We start from the raw sequence: 17,845 nt of genomic DNA, 5'->3' as shown, positions 1-17,845 counted from the left end.
AGAAACAGAGTTTACCATGCCTAAGTTTAATAATTAGATGAAATGATGGAGGAAATGCTGAGCCCAAATAAATGGGTGAACTTGTGAAATTTCTACCCCTTTTCTGGTTTCAGAGACCCAAAAAGTGTTAGTTCCAATATAGAAGTCTTGTTAAGTTTTATGTAAATAAAATATATCAAACTTGGGCCAAAACAAACTATTTCTAGGAAAATAGGAAACTCAGGAAATTTCACTAACCAAAAAAAATTTTAATAATTAGAAGCTAGATGAGTGGTGTAGATGTTGAAATGAATAGAAACAAATAGGACGGATAGAAACTTGGCACATTACACCTACAAATCTGGGAAACTGGGACTTCCTTCTACTGGGAATTAGTAGAGTAAGCTTTTATCAAGATGATATGGCTGAAGCTCAGGCTAAAATTTCATCTACTCCTTTACTAATTCTAGAAATATTTATTGTCGGAAGGGGTGGGGTGTAACTCAGTGGTAGAGTGTGTGCTTAGCACGCGTGAGGCCCCAGGTTCAGTCCCTGCACCTCCACTTGAGGATCTCTAATGGGGACTTCAGCAAGCCAACTAGGAGGAGTTTTTCACTTTTTGATGAAAGTAATGGCTCAGACGGTAAAGAGTTTGCCTGCAATGTGGGAGACTTGGGTTCGATCCCTGGGTTGAGAAGAAATATTTATTAGACATTGACTGTTTGCCAGGAACAGTCCTTGGGTCACAGGACACAGCAGTGAACCAGTCAGAACAACATCCTAGCACTTAATAGAATACATGTTCTAGTTGGAATATAGACAGTTTTTTAAACTGAAGTATAATTGATCATGGGGTCTCAAAGAGTCGGACACGACTGAGCAACTGATCTGATCTGATCTGATCTGATCTGATACAACATAGTGATTCAGTATTTATATACATTATAAAATGATCACCACAATAAGTCTAGTTACTGTCACCATAAAAATTTCCTTTTCAATTTTTTTAATAGTTTGAGAAGAGATGTTAACTCTTTCTAAAATGTTTGGTATAGTTCACTTGTGAAGCTGTCTGGTCCTGAAGTTTTGTTTTGGGGGGAGATTTTCAACTTGTTTGCTTTTGTTTTTTACTGTTTAAATCTCATTACTGATAATCAGTCTGTTCATATTTTTTATTACTTTCTGATTTAGTCTCAGGAAATTGTATGTTTCTTGGAATTTATTTCTTCTATGTTTTCCATTTTATTGGCATACAATTGTTCATAATAACCTCCATCATTTTAGCTACTCAGAATATGTAGTCGCTATTTTTAAAAAATAAATTAGTACTATGTTTAACAGTGATAAATGCTAAGGAGAGGGGAAAAGCGAGGAAGGAGCATAGAAAGTGTGCAGGGGTGAGATTTTAGATCGGATGACTGGCAAAGGGATGAGCAAGTGAAAAAGCCTTGACACGAGAGCATTTTTCTTTTTTCATGACCAATACTCTGTATCTGGGAATATGATGGACTAAAAAATATGAACATCTTTATAAGACATCTTCAAATGCTGGAAATGGTATAATATTGGATTTCTATAACTGTGTAACAAATTACTTAATGGCTTACAGCAACAGTAAACATTCATTATCTCTCACAAGTTTTTTAAATCAAGATTTCAGGAGCAGCCGAGCTGGGAACCACTCCCAAAGTGGTTCCCTCACATAGTTGGAAAGCAGATGCTGGTTGTTGGTGGGAGGCCTCAGTTCATCCCCATGGGGGCCTCTCCACAGTGTGCTTGAATGTTCCTACAACGAGACTCCAGTTTTCCCGGGAGCAAGCAATCTATGAGAGAAGCCAAGATGGAAGCTGCATTGTTTCTATGGCTTTTTTTAGAAGGCACACTTGGTTATTTCCACATTATCCTAATGGGCACACGGGTCAACCATGATTCATTGTGGGAGGGAATTACCAAGGATATGAACAGCAGAAAGTAAAGATCCTTGAAGGCTGTCTTGGAAACTAGATAAGCACCACTGCATACACACAGATGTGCACTGAAGAAATAAGGAAAAGCAGGTACAAAGAGCTAAAAACATTTGCACTAAACAGCACTGAGTTAGTAGTTATTCCCAAGGGATTTTCCAGTCTCCATCTTCCTGGATCTGAGACATAATCTTCTAAGCACAGCAGTTATTAATAACTAAGGCTTAGATGCAGGAAGAGGGGAATTTGGAATGAAAACTAACAGTATAACTGTATCCCTGTGAGTGTTACACCCTTAGCAAAGGGAGACTAGAAAAATCTGCCCACCAGGAAAGGAAAACAAGAGTCATCCTAACTGGGCTGAGTTCTGGTGGAAAAATACTGTTTACGAAGAACTTGTAACCACTGTTAGACCCTCACATGGCTTCAGGTTTGGATTTATACTTCTTGGAACCAAGAGTCTCAAACTAAAAAAATTCACAGAACATGGTCTAGAGTTGGTAGCCTTGAGGTGTCTGGCGGAATTAGTTATAAATCCTCTCTGGAGAAAGATGTCTTCAGACCATGATCCCCATGTAATGTATGCTTAATAAATATAAGCATACATTACAAAATTATAAAGCACACAAATAAACCATTATGAGTGAGATTCAAAAAAATATTAAGCTACAGAACAGAACACCCAGGAGTTTGGATTAAAGGATTATGAAATTAGAAGTCTAATATATTTTAATTACAATGAAATATATTAATTAAGCTACAGAACAGAACACCCAGGAGTTTGGATTAAAGGATTATGAAATTAAAAGTCTAATATAAAAAAATAATAAAAAAATAAAAGTCTAATATATTTTAATTACAATGAAATATATTAAATAGTAAAATAAAAATAAAATAAACATGTAAATAGATCAATCAGATTTAAAACTAAATGAGGAAAACAACAATCATGAATTACATTAGAATAAATAATATGATACTCAGAACTGTAATCTCATTGGGATCTCCTACTTGTAGCTCATCAGAATAAGGCGATAAATAAATCCTCTCCCCAAAAAGCAACCATAAAGCTGAGGAAAACACCATACAGCCATCTGAATAGGTACAGAAAAAATATCTGGCAAAATCAATACTGTTTAGGATAAAAATATCTCAACAAATTAGAAAAAGAAGGAAACTCTCTCAGCTTAATAAAGGGCATTTGTTGAAAAACCTATAGCTAAGATTGTACTTAATGATGAAAGAGTAAAATATTCCTTCCCTGTCATCAAGAACAAGGCAAAGATAGTCACTCTTTATTACTTCTATTCAACATTGTGTTTGGGGGTTCTAGCAAGAAATAAAAGGCATCCAGTTTGAAAAGAAGTAAAATTTTATTTATTCAGGTGACTTGATCCTGTATTCTGAAAACCCAGAGATTCCATTAGAGCTAATAAACATGTTCAGCAAGATTGGGTAGAAGATCAGTATATAAAAATCAATTTTATTCTCCTGAATAGTCATTGGAAGGACTGATACTAAAGCTGAAGCTCCAATACTTCGACCACCTGAAGCAAAGAGCTGACTCATTGGAAAAGACCCTGATACTGGGAAAGACTGAAGGCAAGAGGAGAAGGGGATAACAGAGGATGAGGTGGTTAGGTAGCATCACTGACTCAGTGACCATAAATCTGAGCAAACTCCAGGAGATAGTGGAGGACAGAGGAGCCTGGCGTGATGCAGTCCATGGCGTTGCAAAAAATTGGACATGACTTAGTGACTGAACAACAGCTACCAAAGATCTGAAAATAAAATTAAGAACACAGTATCATTAAATAAAATTAAATACTTAGTAATAAACTTTATAAAAGAATAGCAAACCAAGTAGAATAAAAAAATATAAAACTTGGCTGCTAAAATTTACAGAAGACATTTTGGTAACATGTAAATGGAGAGGTATTTTATGTTTATGGATTGAAATACTTAATACTAAGATGGCAATTCTCTCCGAATTCTCCCTAGCAGAAAATTTGAAAAAATTGGCAAACTGCTTTTGAAATATATATGGAAATGCAAAAGACCAGGATAGCTAGAACAATTTTGAAAAAGAAAAAGCCAGAGAATTTAGAATTCTCGATTTCAAAAGGTAGTATCAGACTACAGTAATCAGGACCATTAGTATGGGCATAAGAATAGACCTATAGATCAAATGAAACAAAAGTTAAAGTCCTAAACAAAATCTTTACATTTATGGTGAATTGATTTTCAACAAAGGTGTCAAGGCAATTCCATGAGGAGAAAGGATAGGCCTTTCAATAAATACTGTTGGAACAACTGAATATATCTATATGCAAGAAGAGGAATTTAGATCCTTATCTCACGTAATATACAAAAATATTCAAATCAATCACAGACCCATATAAAAACTAAAATTCTTAATTTTTGCCTTATGTGTGTTATTTGTTTCATTTTCTATGTATTTGGCACGTATCTATCATTAAACTCTGAGAAGTCTGAATTTTCTCTCAATACCTCAAACATGACAGGTACCCTGTCAATTTCAGAGTTTTGAAAGTTCTCTTGGAGCCTTTTGTTTTGCACCCATGCACGCTAATTCCTTTCCATGACAGAGTCATTATTTATGCATCTCTCTCCATCCACCTCTTGCGGAGTGGAGGGGGACTCTCCCTTTATCTCTCCCATATCTGAGACGTTGATTCACAGCTCTTGCTTTATTTCCTCCAGAATGTTTCTGAGAAAGGATGCACAGGAGACAAGTTTTTTGAGATTTTTTTCAGGTCTGGAAATTCTTTATTGGTCACCTCATCCCATCTGATGTTAGGAAAGATTGAAGGCAGGAGGAGAAGTGGATGACAGAAGATGAGACGGTTGGATGGCATTACCAACTCAGTGGACATGGGTTTGAGCAAACTCCAAGAGATGGTGAAGACCATGTGGTCAGAAAGACTCAGACATGACTTAGTGACTGAACAACAAGCAACAGCAACATCTTTAATTGGTCATTTGACTGGGTCTAAATTTTTAGGTTGGAAATAATTTTCTTTAGGAAATTTGATAGGTTTGCTCTAATGACTTCAGGCTGCCATCGAGTTATTGGGACGTTTGACCCAATCCAATTTTCATTTTTTTACACAATTTTTTTTCTCAGGCAATTTTCAGATTGTTTTCATCCCATATTTTAATGGTTTCATGATGATGTTCTTTTGATACAATTTTATTTTCATCCTGAACTCAGTGGACCCATTTCTACAGTTTTGGGAGATTTTCTTGAACTATTTGATAACTTTTCCCTCCTCTATAGTCAAGTTACTCTGCTTTCTTTTTCTGGAAATTTTTTTATTTGGACAGAAGCTTCCTTACTAATTTGGTGTTATTAAAAATAGCTATTTTGCATCTTATTTTTATCTCTCCCTCCCCCCCCTTTTTTTTTTTACATTATTCTCTATGCCTTCTTTTGAGCTTTTCATTTATGGTATTCTTAATCTCTGAGATTTCCTTTTATTATCTGATTGTTTCTTTCTTATGGCATCCTGCCAGCATTTCACAGGCGCTATATTATTTGGCTGTGAAGAAAGCTGAGCGCCAAAGAATTGATGCTTTTGAACTGTGGTGTTGGAGAAGACTCTTGAGAGTCCCTTGGACTGCAAGGAGATCCAACCAGTCCATTCTAAAGGAGATCAGTCCTGGGTGTTCTTTGGAAGGACTGATGCTGAAGCTGAAACTCCAGTACTTTGGCCACCTCATGCAAAGAGTTGACTCATTGGAAAAGACTCTGATGCTGGGAAGGATTGGGGGCAGGAGGAGAAGGGGACAACAGAGGATCAGATAGCTGGATGGCATCACCGACTCGATGGACGTAAGTTTGAGTGAACTCCGGGAGTTGGTGATGGACAGGGAGGCCTGGCGTGCTGCGATTCATGGGGTCGCAAAGAGTTGGACATGACTGAGCAACTGAACTGACTGAACTGATATTATTTCTTACTTCTCTGAGGATGTTAATGATTGACTTTTGTTGTACTGTGTTTTCTCAGAATAGTTTCCATTTCCTCAAGTTGCATTTTTTTTTTTGATGATTTGTGTTCTTCCCCACCCCCCACCCCAACTTTCATTTTAAAACAGTAGAGCATTTCCTCAAATACCTTGTTATTTTTTGCAGTTCACTCATACTGAAAGTTAGAGAGTTGAACAAGAAATTCTAGGGTCTAGTGGGACATGTATACTCTGGCGTGACTTGACTTAGCAGTTTTATTGGGAGGCACCCAAAATTAAAATCTTTAGGCTGAGTAGATTCTTCAGTGAATGGTCTTCTAGTCTGGTGAGTCTGTCAGCTCTCAGGGTTCTAGAAGCTGGTGGAGACAAAACTGTAATATGACATTCTTCACTTCACATGTATTTCCCCTCTTTCCTTCCAGGACTCTTGCCTCAGTGCTGCCTATTCCCTTCTCCTCCTTCCTCAATTCAAATTGCTCTGTTACCCTTTTTGGAGAATAAACCTATTTGGGACTGGAAAAGGCTTCCCGCTGGCTCAGTGCGTAAAGAGGCCACCTGCCAACGCAGGAGACACGGGTTTGATTCCTAGGTCAGAAAGATCCCCTGGAGAAGAAAATGGCAACCCACTTTAATATTCTTGCCTGAAAATCCCATGGACAGAGGAGCCTGACAGACTGCAGTCCACAGGCTTGCAGAGAGTTGGACAGCTGAGCAAACTGAGCACGCATGCACAGATGAGGGTCATTAACCCAATAAGGAGATCAGAGGGGATTTGGTTGCCTATGTGAAGCACGTAACTACTTCCTAAATTTTTGAAATCTTCTATTTTCGCTGCCCTCTCCTTCCCATCACCTTCACTTGCAGGGTTATCTGGAATTCACAGTGCATGGTCATTTGGAGATGTTGGGCTTGAGGTCACTTTGCTCCTGGACTTTCTCTGTTGCAAGGTTAGGGTTTTGTTCTCTCAGATTTGCTAAGTTGGTCACCACTGATCCATATGCTTTATGGTTTCCAAAACTTTGCTGCTGTTTCCTGCCCTAACATTCTCGCTTACTTTGTTGGTGTAGGACTTTGAAAAACCATGTTAGTCTGGGAGGAAATCAAATGTGTGGTTAACCATCTTTACTTAGAAGTGTGTTATATTATCGGAGAAGTCAATGGCACCCAACTCCAGTACTCTTACCTGGAAAATCCCATGGATGGAGGAGCCTGGAAGGCTGCAGTCCGTAGGGTCGCTGAGGGTCAGACACAACTAAACGACTTCACTTTCACTTTCCACTTTCCTGCATTGGAGAAGGAAATGGCAACCCACTCCAGTGTTCTTGCCTGGAGAATCCCAGGGACGGCAGAGCCTGATGGGCTGCAGTCTATGGGGTCGCACAGAGTCGGACACGACTGAAGCGACTTAGCAGCAGCAGCAGCAGTGTTATATTATTCTTTATGTCTTTTTGTGCCAAAAGTTTTCATAATTTAAATTAATTAATTAGAAAGATTTTGTGCTCTGAAACAGGTACATTCAGAACAAAGCTGGTGATTGATTATAGGTAAGGAGATTTATCGCAAGAAGGTCAGGTGCCATACTGTTAGCATAACCCTATGGAACCAACTTTCTCTACCACACAGAGAAATTACATTTCTATTGACCTCAAAGGAAATTGCAATTCCTTTCTTGATAAATGTAAATTAAAAAAAATACTTCTGGCTTGTTTCTTGCTACATATTTTAATCCTCCTGGTCTTTTTTGGTTTATATTAATTTTTGTTTGTTTGGCTGGGGTTTTTTCAGTATAGATTTGAATAGCAATTTAGTAAACTGGGAATTAAAGAGCAATAAAAAATAATCCCAAAATTCATATTTAAAATTTTCAGAATTAATGACTAGTTCAAAATTATTTCCTAGGTCCCCAGATTGGTATTTTAACTTTCCTACAAATGAATAGCTGTCTCAGAACACTTTCAGAACTAGGTCAGAGGGCAACATGACGCTACTCATAGAAAGCAAGTGCTTGGCAAGTGATGTCAAAAGCCTCAGGGGGAGTCTGCAAGTCTGAGAGGGTCTTTATTCAACCCAGTCAAACTCAAGGGTCCCAAGAAGTCACCACTCAAGAGACAAGGGAATGAAAGATCTGCCTCTGATTTCTGTGTGCTCCTTGATCTTCAAGAGGAACTGCCTGTAACATCATTTGCAGGCTCATATACCAGGGTTGGTGAAGATTTGCACTTAGGGTCAAAACTGCTTGTTTGGTTAGTCTGCTGGAAAATGATGTCAAACCCAGCCCATATCTCGAGGTTGGGTGGGGCCCCTTCATACCCGCTCTTTCCCTTTGCTTTTGATGTGATTGCCCTGGAGCTGTTCACCTCTGTATTTACTGTTAAGGCTAGACCACTTCTCTTGTAACCTTGTTATTGGAGTCAGCCGAGGTCAACAGGACTCTGTGCATGCTTTTAATTATAGATTTTAAAATGTTTTCTTCTACTTTCCTGTATTTCACTTTTAGTCACTTTTGCTATACTTTTCTCTCTTTCCCCTCTGCTGCTCCAGTGTCATCTAATTTCAGAAAGAATCCTGCCTTACGTTGATGACCAGGGGAATGGAAACACTAAAACTTCTGGAATGTTTGTTTACAAATGTGAATTAAATAGACAAGAAGGAATCAATTTCAGTTTCTTGAAATAGATTATATTTGTTGGGCAAGGTTGGTGCAATGCGGAAGGTAAAAAAACTGGGTGGCTTGACTAACTTTCCACAGTTTTGTTCTAGAGAAATAATTTCTAAGTGAGGAACAGTTTTGTTTTTAGGCTTATTTATTTAACATGTGCTTTAAAAGTACCTCCTAGTGCCAGGTTTTAAGGAATTCATGAGTTCATTTGATCCTAACAATCCTATGAAATAACTATTAGTTTTATCTACAATTTAAAAGGGATAAAAAATGAGGCACCGAGAAGTTAACTAAGTTCCTGAAGGCTGCACAGCTGGCAAGTGGCAAGGTTGAAGTTCAGCTCTGGATGGTTCTCTGCTCCAAAGTCCATGCTCTTCTATTTCTAAAATTTTGAACTAATATCTTGTTACCTTTAGGTGTGTTCTGCTTGTAGAAATTACACAAGGAAGGGAGAGGGAGGGAGGGAGACAAAGGTGGGGAGAAGGAGGAGGAATGGAGAGAAACAGAATCATAAGTGACTGTGATTGTTTTCATCACTATCATCACAAGCTGGGTTTATTTAATTCAATACCATACATTAAAAGTATATGCCATTTGAAAATGCTTCCAATGTAATCTTCTCTATGCTACAACGCCAAGTGCAGCTGTACTTGAAAACACCAAAATAGTGCATTACAATATGAACCTGAACCTATTTAAATCAGACATTTCAATTTGATAAATAGACTATGATTGTGAGGGAGTTAAAGAGATTATTTCATCATATTTTTCAGGATATTCAGAAGATTCTCAATAATGGGCTAAGGAAAATATGGGCTTCAAAAGAAAGATTTCAATTTCTACTGTGGTGCTAAAAATTGTGTTTTGTTTTCAAATGTAGACTCAGCAACTGAGTTTTAACTTTTGCAGAAATGGATAAGGTAGATATTAGGAAGGACTGATGCTGATGCTGAAGCACCAATCTTTTGGCCACCTGATGCAAAGAGCCTACTCCTTGGAAAAGACCCTCAGCTGGGAAAGATTGAGGGCAGGAGAAGAAGGAGACAACAGAGGATAAGATGGTTGGATGGCATCACTGACTCAACAGACATGAATTTGAGCAAATTCCAGGGGATGGTAAAGGACAGTGAAGCTGGCGTGCTGCAGTCCATGGGGTTGCAAAGACTTGGACACGACTTAGCATCTGAACAAGATATTAGAAAGAAGTATGTTTTCTGGGCAAATACAGCTATTCCCTTACATATAGATGTTCTTAAACATGTGGATAAAAATACCACATGTTAATGCATATATATGGCATCTGGGAAAACGGTACTGATGAACCCGTTAGCAGGGAAGGAATGGAGATGCAGACACAGAGAACAGACTTGTGGACACAGTAGGGGAGGGAGAGGGTGGGACGAATTGAGAAAGTAGCATTGACATATATACTCTACCATGTATAAAGTACATAGCCAGTGGGAAGCTATTACCTAACACAGGGAGCCTGGCCTGGTGCTCTGTGATGACCTAGAGGGTAGGATGGAGGGTGGGAAGGAGGCTCAAGAGGGAGGGTATATAGTTATGACTGATTTGTGCTGTTGTATGGCAGAAACCAACACAACATTGTAAAGCCATTATCCTCGAATCAAAAAAAAAAATTTTAAGTTAAAAAAATGTGGTATGAAATATATGATGAAATTGGAGACGTATTTAATCAAGTTTGTTTGTGGGTGTGCATGTGTATTGCCAACGCAGTAGTCTAGAGGGTGATGTCAGGACATAGAGGAAATAAGACTTTGGAAGTGAGGTGAAACAGGGGGACCCAAAGAGTGATTGTATGTCAAGTAATTTGAGTAAATATAAGACCAGAGGAGATAAAAATATTTACACAGTTAATGATTAAAAATGTCATACCTAAACATTCATTTGGTTGATTGAATTTGCTTCCTAGTAAGTTAATTTGATAAGTTTAAACAGCTCTACTTTGGGGTAATCACATAAAGACATGCACTGGCATTTCATTCTCACTCTCCTCTAATCTTGCTCAGAATGGCACATCTCCATTTGTTTCTTTAGATGCATTGTTTCTTTATGGTGGTTTACTTTGTGTCTTGGCTCCACTAAGAGTCTCTTGATGCAGTTCTCTCTTATGTAAATACTCTTCCCCCAAATTTTTGCTTTGTTTTAGTTGCTCTTCATGTTCTGATAATTCTTACCACATGGAGCAAAACATTTCAGCACAATTTATTCAGGAGAGTGGAGGTCCTTATTTTGTTCTTCCTTTTGATGGAACTCAAAATAAGAAAGTGACAATATTTCACAAATGGTTTTATACTAAAGAAAAATGTGTCCTTTATCCACCTCAAAAACTTGTCTGGTTTTTGACTACCTATAATTTGATTCTTCTTCTAATGCTTCCTGATCTAATCACTAAAATGCAAGCTCCATGAAGGGATAGAAATTTTTTAATAAGTTTTGTTCAGCAGTATCTCCAACATTTAGAAGTACAGGCATATAATAGGTTCTCAAAAGTATAATGAATAAAACAGCATCCTGGGATGCAGTTTAAATGAAAATTTCACAAATTTCAAATAAAAAATAAAGGGATTAATCCCCTAAGGAATTGAGAAAATATTTGTTTATAGGGTTGTGTAATCATGATGATTTCTTAGGAAGGTTTTGCTCTACTATACATGTGATGGGGAACACATGTATACCTGTGGCAGATTCATTTTGATATATGGCAAAACCAATACAATATTGTAAAGTTAAATAAAATAAAATTAAAAAACAAAAAATCTTTTCATCCTCTCATGAACATCCACTGCCCTGATAATTTTTATAATTTGATTTGTTTATTTTGGCTGTGCTGGGTCTTTGTTGCTTCAGGGGCTACTCTCCAGTTGCAGTGTGAGGGTTTCTCATTGCAGTGACTTCTCTTGTTGCAGAGCATGGACTCCAGGGTGCGGGAGCTTCAGTAGCAGCACATGAGTTCGGTAGTTGCAGCTCCTTGGTTCTAGAGCACAATAGTTGTGCTCAATAGTTGTGGCACACAAACTTATTGCTCCTTGACATGTGGGATCTTTCTGGATCAGGGCTTGGACTCATGTCTCCTGCAACAGCAAGGGAATTCTTTGCCACTGAGCCACCAGGGAAGACCTGATAATTTTTAATCATTGGTAAAAATCCAGAAGCTTATAAATTCTGGTGGCTATTCACAAAAGACTGACTAAAAAAAAAAATAATCTCCATTAGAGAATGTGTACTGTGAACATTTCTTTCTATTATTTATTTGAAAATTGGGAAATGTCAGTTTTCGTTCCAATCCCAAAGGAAGACAATGCCAAAGAATGTTCAAACTACTGTACAATTGTGCTCATTTCACATGCTAGCAAGATTATGCTCAAAATCCTTCAAGTTAGGCTTCAATAGTATGTAAACTGAAAACTTCCAGATGTACAAGCTGGATTCAGAAAACACAGAGGAATCAGAGATCGAGTTACCAGCATTCTTTAAATCAGGGAGAAAGCAAGGAAATTTTAGAAAAACATCTACTTCTGCTTCATTGGCTACTCAGAAGCCTCTGACTGTGTGGATCACAGCAAACTGTAGAAAATTCTTAGAGTTGGGAATACCAGACCACCTTATGTTCCCCTGTATGCACATCAAGAAGCAACATTTAGAACTGAACACGGAACAACAGACTGGTTCAAAATTGACATTGGAGTACATTAAGGCTGTATATTTTCACCCTGCTTATTTAACTTTTATGCAGAGAACATCATGTGAAATTCCAGGCAAGATGAATCACAAGCTGGAATCAAGATTGTCAGAAGAAATATCATCAATCTCAGATATGTAGATGACACCACCCTTGTGGCAGAAAGTGAAGAGGAACTAAAAAGCCTCCTGATGAAGTTGAAAGGGGAGAGTGAAAAATCTGGCTTAAAACTTAACATTCAAAAACCTAAGATCATGGCATCCAGTCCCATCACTTCATGGCAAATAGATGGGGAAAAATTGGAAACAGTGGCAGATTTTATTTTCCTGGGCTCTAAACTCACTGTGGACGTTAACTGCAGCCATGAAATTAAAAGATGCTTGCTCCTTGGAAGAAAAGCTATGGCAAACCTAGACAGCATATTACAAAGCCAGAGACATTACTTTGCCAACAAAGGCTCATCTAGTCAAAGCTATGATTTTTCCAATAATCAAGTATAGATGTCAGGGTCAGATCATAAAGAAGGCTGAGTACTGAAGAACTGATGCTTTCAAACTGTGGTACTGGAGAAGATTCTTGAGAGTCCCTTGGACATTAAGGAGATCAAACCAGTCAATCCTAAAGGAAATCCACCCTGAATATTCACTGGAAAGACTGATGCTGAAGCTCCAATACTTTGGCTACATGATAAGAAGAGTCGACTCATTGAAAAAGACCCTGATACTGGGAAAGATTGAGGGCAGGAGGAGTAGGGGGTGACAGAGAATGCGATGGTTGGATGGCATCACTGACTCAATGAACATGAGTTTGAGCAAACTCTGGGAGATAGTGAAAGACAGGGAAGCCTGGAGTGCTGCAATTCATGGGGTCTCAAAGAGTCAGATACAACTTAGCAGCTGAACGACAAATATTTGAGTAGACTTTCTTAATTTTTCTGGTGAACAATTTTTATTTTATTATTATTTTTTAAATTTATTTTTAATTGGGGAATAATTGCTTTACAATATTGTGTTGGCTTCTACCATACAACAACATGAATCAGCCGTAAGTATACATATGCACCCTCCCTCTTGAACCTCTCCCCACCCCCACCCAACCCCACCCCTCTAGGTTGTCACAGAGTACCACGTTGAGCTCCCTATTCTACACAGCACCTTCCCGTTAGCTATCTATTAATAATTTACATATAGGAATGTATATGTCTCATTGCTACTCTCCTGATTCGTCCTATCTTCTCCTTCCCCAACTGTGTCCAAATCTGTTCTCTGTCTGCACCTCTATTCCTGCCCTGCAAATAGGTTCCTCAGTACCATTTTTCTAGATTCCATACCTATGCGTTGAAATATGATGTTTGTTTTTCTCTTTCTGACTTATTTCACTCTGTATATCAGGCTCAAGGTTCATCTACCTCACTAGAACTGACTCAAATGGAATTTCTTGATTTTATAATAAAATGTTCCTTCTATAAAAATCACAATTTTGTTAAGCTTTCTGACTTTTAGAGTTCTGGTGCTCCTCAACCTAACATTTTTTTCTATCAATGGAAATCTTTCTTCTAACCAAAACTTCATAGAGGACTCCTCACAAATTGGACATCACATCTTATATATATCTTGAATTTTATTTTAATCTTAACTTTCCTTTTCAGGCTGGCTGTTTAGATAAGATCTACTGCTACAGTCATGTCTGCACCAACTCATCTTCTCTCTCATTAAGATTTATGTTAATTGGGCAGAGCTATCTTGGATCACCTGTTGGGACATCCCAAGCTTCTGCTGTCCTGGTTTAGAAGCTCTATTGTGACATACCACCAACTAGCCAAGTCAGAGCAATGGCTATCATGGATGGAGAGTTACCTTAAAATTGGTGACTAACCAGAGGTGGTGATAATGTGGACTGAGGCCATGGAATTATGTTGGCAGGACTTTGGTATTCCCCTAATCACCCTTGTCCTTTTTTTTTTTCTTTTGGCTGCACCATGTGACATGTAGGATCTTAGTTCTCTGACCAGGGATTGAACCTACGCCCCCTGCATTGGAAGCATGGAGTCTTAACCACTGAACCTTCAGGGAAGTCACACTCTTGTCCTTTTTATTTTTACACATTGCTCACTCTTCTGACTCATTCAGTGGGATTCAATCTGTTGCTTTTTCTAATCTTTCTTCTTGCATTCTCAGCCATCAAAGAAACATACAGAATTCATACTACCTTTGACAAATACTTTTCAGGTAATTATTTCATATAAAAGGAATCACTTACTTTTCTAGATTAATTAAGAGTCAATTTAATTCAGAATTTAATCTTAATTCTGAATTAAGATTTGCCAATTCTTAATTTGGAATTGATGATAACTATGCCTTAAGAAATGGCTACCATATAGTTTATCAGTGTGCCTAACTTTACCCCCTCAAATAATAAACATTTTATCACATGGTGTTTGCTCTTGTTTACAGAGAATCAAATAATTAAAATTGATGTTCTTTACTTGGGTGTACTTATGACTTCCTTTTATATATTGATACAGGAATTTCTTCAAGACTGAATTGAAACATCACAGTTAAAGTGGAAGGGACTTAGTGGCCCTAGTGGCACAGTGGATAAGAATCCATCTGCCAATGCAGGGGTCACAGGTTCCATCCCTGATTCCTGAGTCGGACATGACTGAAGTGACTTAGCATGCATGCAAGACATGTAATAGTTTGTGGTAATTAATAAATATTTAGTATTATAAGAAATTTCTTCCTTTACAGTTGAGAGGAGATCCTGTTGTCTTTGATTTTATATAAATTGGAAAGTATTTTTCACCCTCCCTTTCCTCCAGATAGGGAGGAAACAGCAATGTTACTGTAATGATTAAATGTGACAATTCATGTAACATTCCTGCAGCACTTAATAAATGTATTGTTACTATTGTGACAATCATTATCATTATGATTTTACTGCGAAGGCTAACAATACCTAACTCTGTCCATATCCTCATCTTAACAGTTACTCTTTATTCTTTTGGTGTCTCAAGATCACTGTTGGAATTAGTTTTATGAAATATTAACTTCCATAAACTCACTGGAAGGCAAAGAGAAGAAATGAAGGGGTCATTGTGAGTACACTGAAATTTCCCTAAAGTATAGGGCTCCTTCTGCTCCTGTGTTCTTCTTATTATTAATGGTTTTACTCCTAAAGCTAATTTTGTAACGGCCTGGGGTTTTGAAAGACTCTGGGCAAATTCTGCTAAGTGAGGTGGCAGCAATTATTTGGTCAAGTATAGCAGTGACAGTTAACTTGATTATTTGTTTTAAAATTTACAGTCTTTTGCTTAATTACCTAAAGAAAAAAAAAGATGATTTTGGAATACCAAATTGTGTTTATGTAAAGCTAAGTTAATTAATCTTTAATTTCTAAGTGAATTAATCATTAATTTCTTTAACTTCTAATTTGGATCTTTAAATGTGAAAAGTTCCAAGGACTTAAGACTAGAGTGTAGATTTAAAAATGAAAAGAAATAAAATCTTGTAGCATGGGAAAGAAACATGCACATTTTTCCTTTTTTATTTAAGTATTGACTAGAGAAGGCCTTTCCAGGGGATGCAGTGGTAAAGAATCCACCTGATGATGCAGGAAACACAAGACACAGGTTGGATCCCTGTGTCGGGAAGATCTCCTGGAAAAGACAATGGAAACCCACTCGAGTATTCTTGCCTGGAGAATCCCATGGACAGAGGAGCCTGATGGGCTACATACAGTCTATGGGGTCACAAAGAATCAGGCAGGCAAAACTGAGTGACTAACAATTTCACTTTACAATACGATAGGCTAAATGCTGATGTAAATCAGTTTCTCCCCTACCATGTTATGGATACACGTCATGGTTACGAATAAAGGTAAATTCTAAAAGATGGTCATTAGTGATAAAAATGAGTAATTTTTTTATACTTTTATATATTTATTTATTTAAGTTTCTGATTGCTCTGGGTCTTTGTTGCTATGCGGGCTTTTCTTTAGCTGTGGCGAGCGGGGGGCTACTCTTCACTGCAGCGTGCAGGCTTCTCACTGTGGTGGCTTCTCTTGTGGAGCATTGGGCTCTATGGCTCACAGGCTTCAGTAGTTGCGGCCCATGGGCTCAGTACTTGTGGGTCCCTGGCTCTAGAGCACAGCCTCGGTAGTTGTGGCTCATGGGTTTAGTTGCTTTGTGGCATGTGAGATTTTCCCAGATCAGGGAATGGAACCCATGTATCCTGCATTGGCAGGCACGTTCTCTACTACTGAGCCATCAGGGAAGCCCCAAGTATGCTTATTTTTTTCTTCTAAGAGTATTTTATTACTTTTCTAGTTGAAACAGTTTTATTTCAGAGAACAATTTATAGATAATACCAAAATGCAGGTTTTGCAAAGAGAAAGTAGTTTGCTTGTTGTTATCTTCATATGGAAGAGCCTAAAAGTGATCTTTCAATCCCAACTGGCACTTACTTTCAAAGTAACATCAAGAACTTAGTGAAACCCATTTTAGTTCTTTAATGAAAGTAAAGGCACTATGGCCTCACCTTCACCCACATGACTGTCATCATTGGTATCATCCATTATTAAGATAAGGAATATAATATTGGGCTAATAGCAGATCATGGCATCTTGCTCATGTGAAAAATAACAGCCCATCTGAAAGTTATGTGATAATGACATAGTGGCTTTAAGCTTGGCTGGTCCATTGGTCCTAAACATTTGATAAAACATTTACAGACAGTTCAGCAAAACACCGTTTATACTTGTGCAACCCCTTTACAGGAAGCCTTGGCTCAAGCTTTCTGGATTGACATCAAGCGCATGGATGACCCAGAATGTTACTTCAATTCTTTGCCAAAAGAGTTAGAAGTAAAAAGAGATCGGATGGTGCATTTACTTGAAAGTGTTGGCCTAAAACCCATAGTTCCTGATGGGGGATACTTCATCATTGCTGACGTGTCTTTGCTAGATGTAGACCTCTTCGATATGAAGGACAGCAATGAAACTTATGACTATAAATTCGTTAAATGGATGATTAAAAATAAGAAACTGTCAGCCATCCCAGTTTCAGCATTCTGTAATGCAGAAACCAAATTACAGTTTGAGAAATTTGTGCGATTTTGCTTCATTAAAAAAGACAGTACACTGGATGCTGCTGAAGAAATCATCAAGGCATGGAGTAGACAGAACTCTTGATACACACAGAGTGTGTTGTTTCTATTAAACAATCTAATATATAAAAAAAAAGTTATTTTTTTGTTGTTGAATATGAAGTGAGAGCTAGGGAAAGTATATAATTAAAAAAAAAGAAAAAGAAAGAAACCAAAGTTCTATTTTTGGCTTGTCTACCACTGACTCACAGTGTTAACTTGAACCAGTGACCAGCTTTTGTGCATTAACTAAGGCTATCCACACAAGAGGCTTAGTGAATAGACAAAAATGAGAAAATGCTTCAGCTTCCCTATTTGACTGCTGGAGAACTGCTGAGATCACTTATATAAATATTTTTCTTTGAGCTCCCTAGAAGACAGGAACTTTATAAATATTTAGTCTTAT

At 37.8% G+C, this 17,845-nt stretch overlaps 1 pseudogene across 1 annotated transcript; it reads left to right on the top strand.

Annotated features, from left to right (window-relative positions):
• The first annotated feature begins 16,966 nt into the window (after positions 1-16,966).
• On the top strand, positions 16,967-17,523 carry LOC147366118 (kynurenine--oxoglutarate transaminase 3 pseudogene; annotated as a pseudogene). Its single transcript, XR_015132267.1, has one exon. The product of XR_015132267.1 is annotated as a kynurenine--oxoglutarate transaminase 3 pseudogene (transcript).
• The last annotated feature ends 322 nt before the right edge of the window (positions 17,524-17,845 follow it).

Source organism: Bos grunniens, chromosome 9, assembly GCF_055505025.1.
Source record: "Bos grunniens cultivar Pamir isolate PY7600 chromosome 9, Bosgru_T2T1.0, whole genome shotgun sequence".
NCBI lineage: Eukaryota > Metazoa > Chordata > Mammalia > Artiodactyla > Bovidae > Bos > Bos grunniens.
Note: the sequence above shows the minus strand (reverse complement) of the source record. Positions and strands in the feature narration are given on the sequence as shown.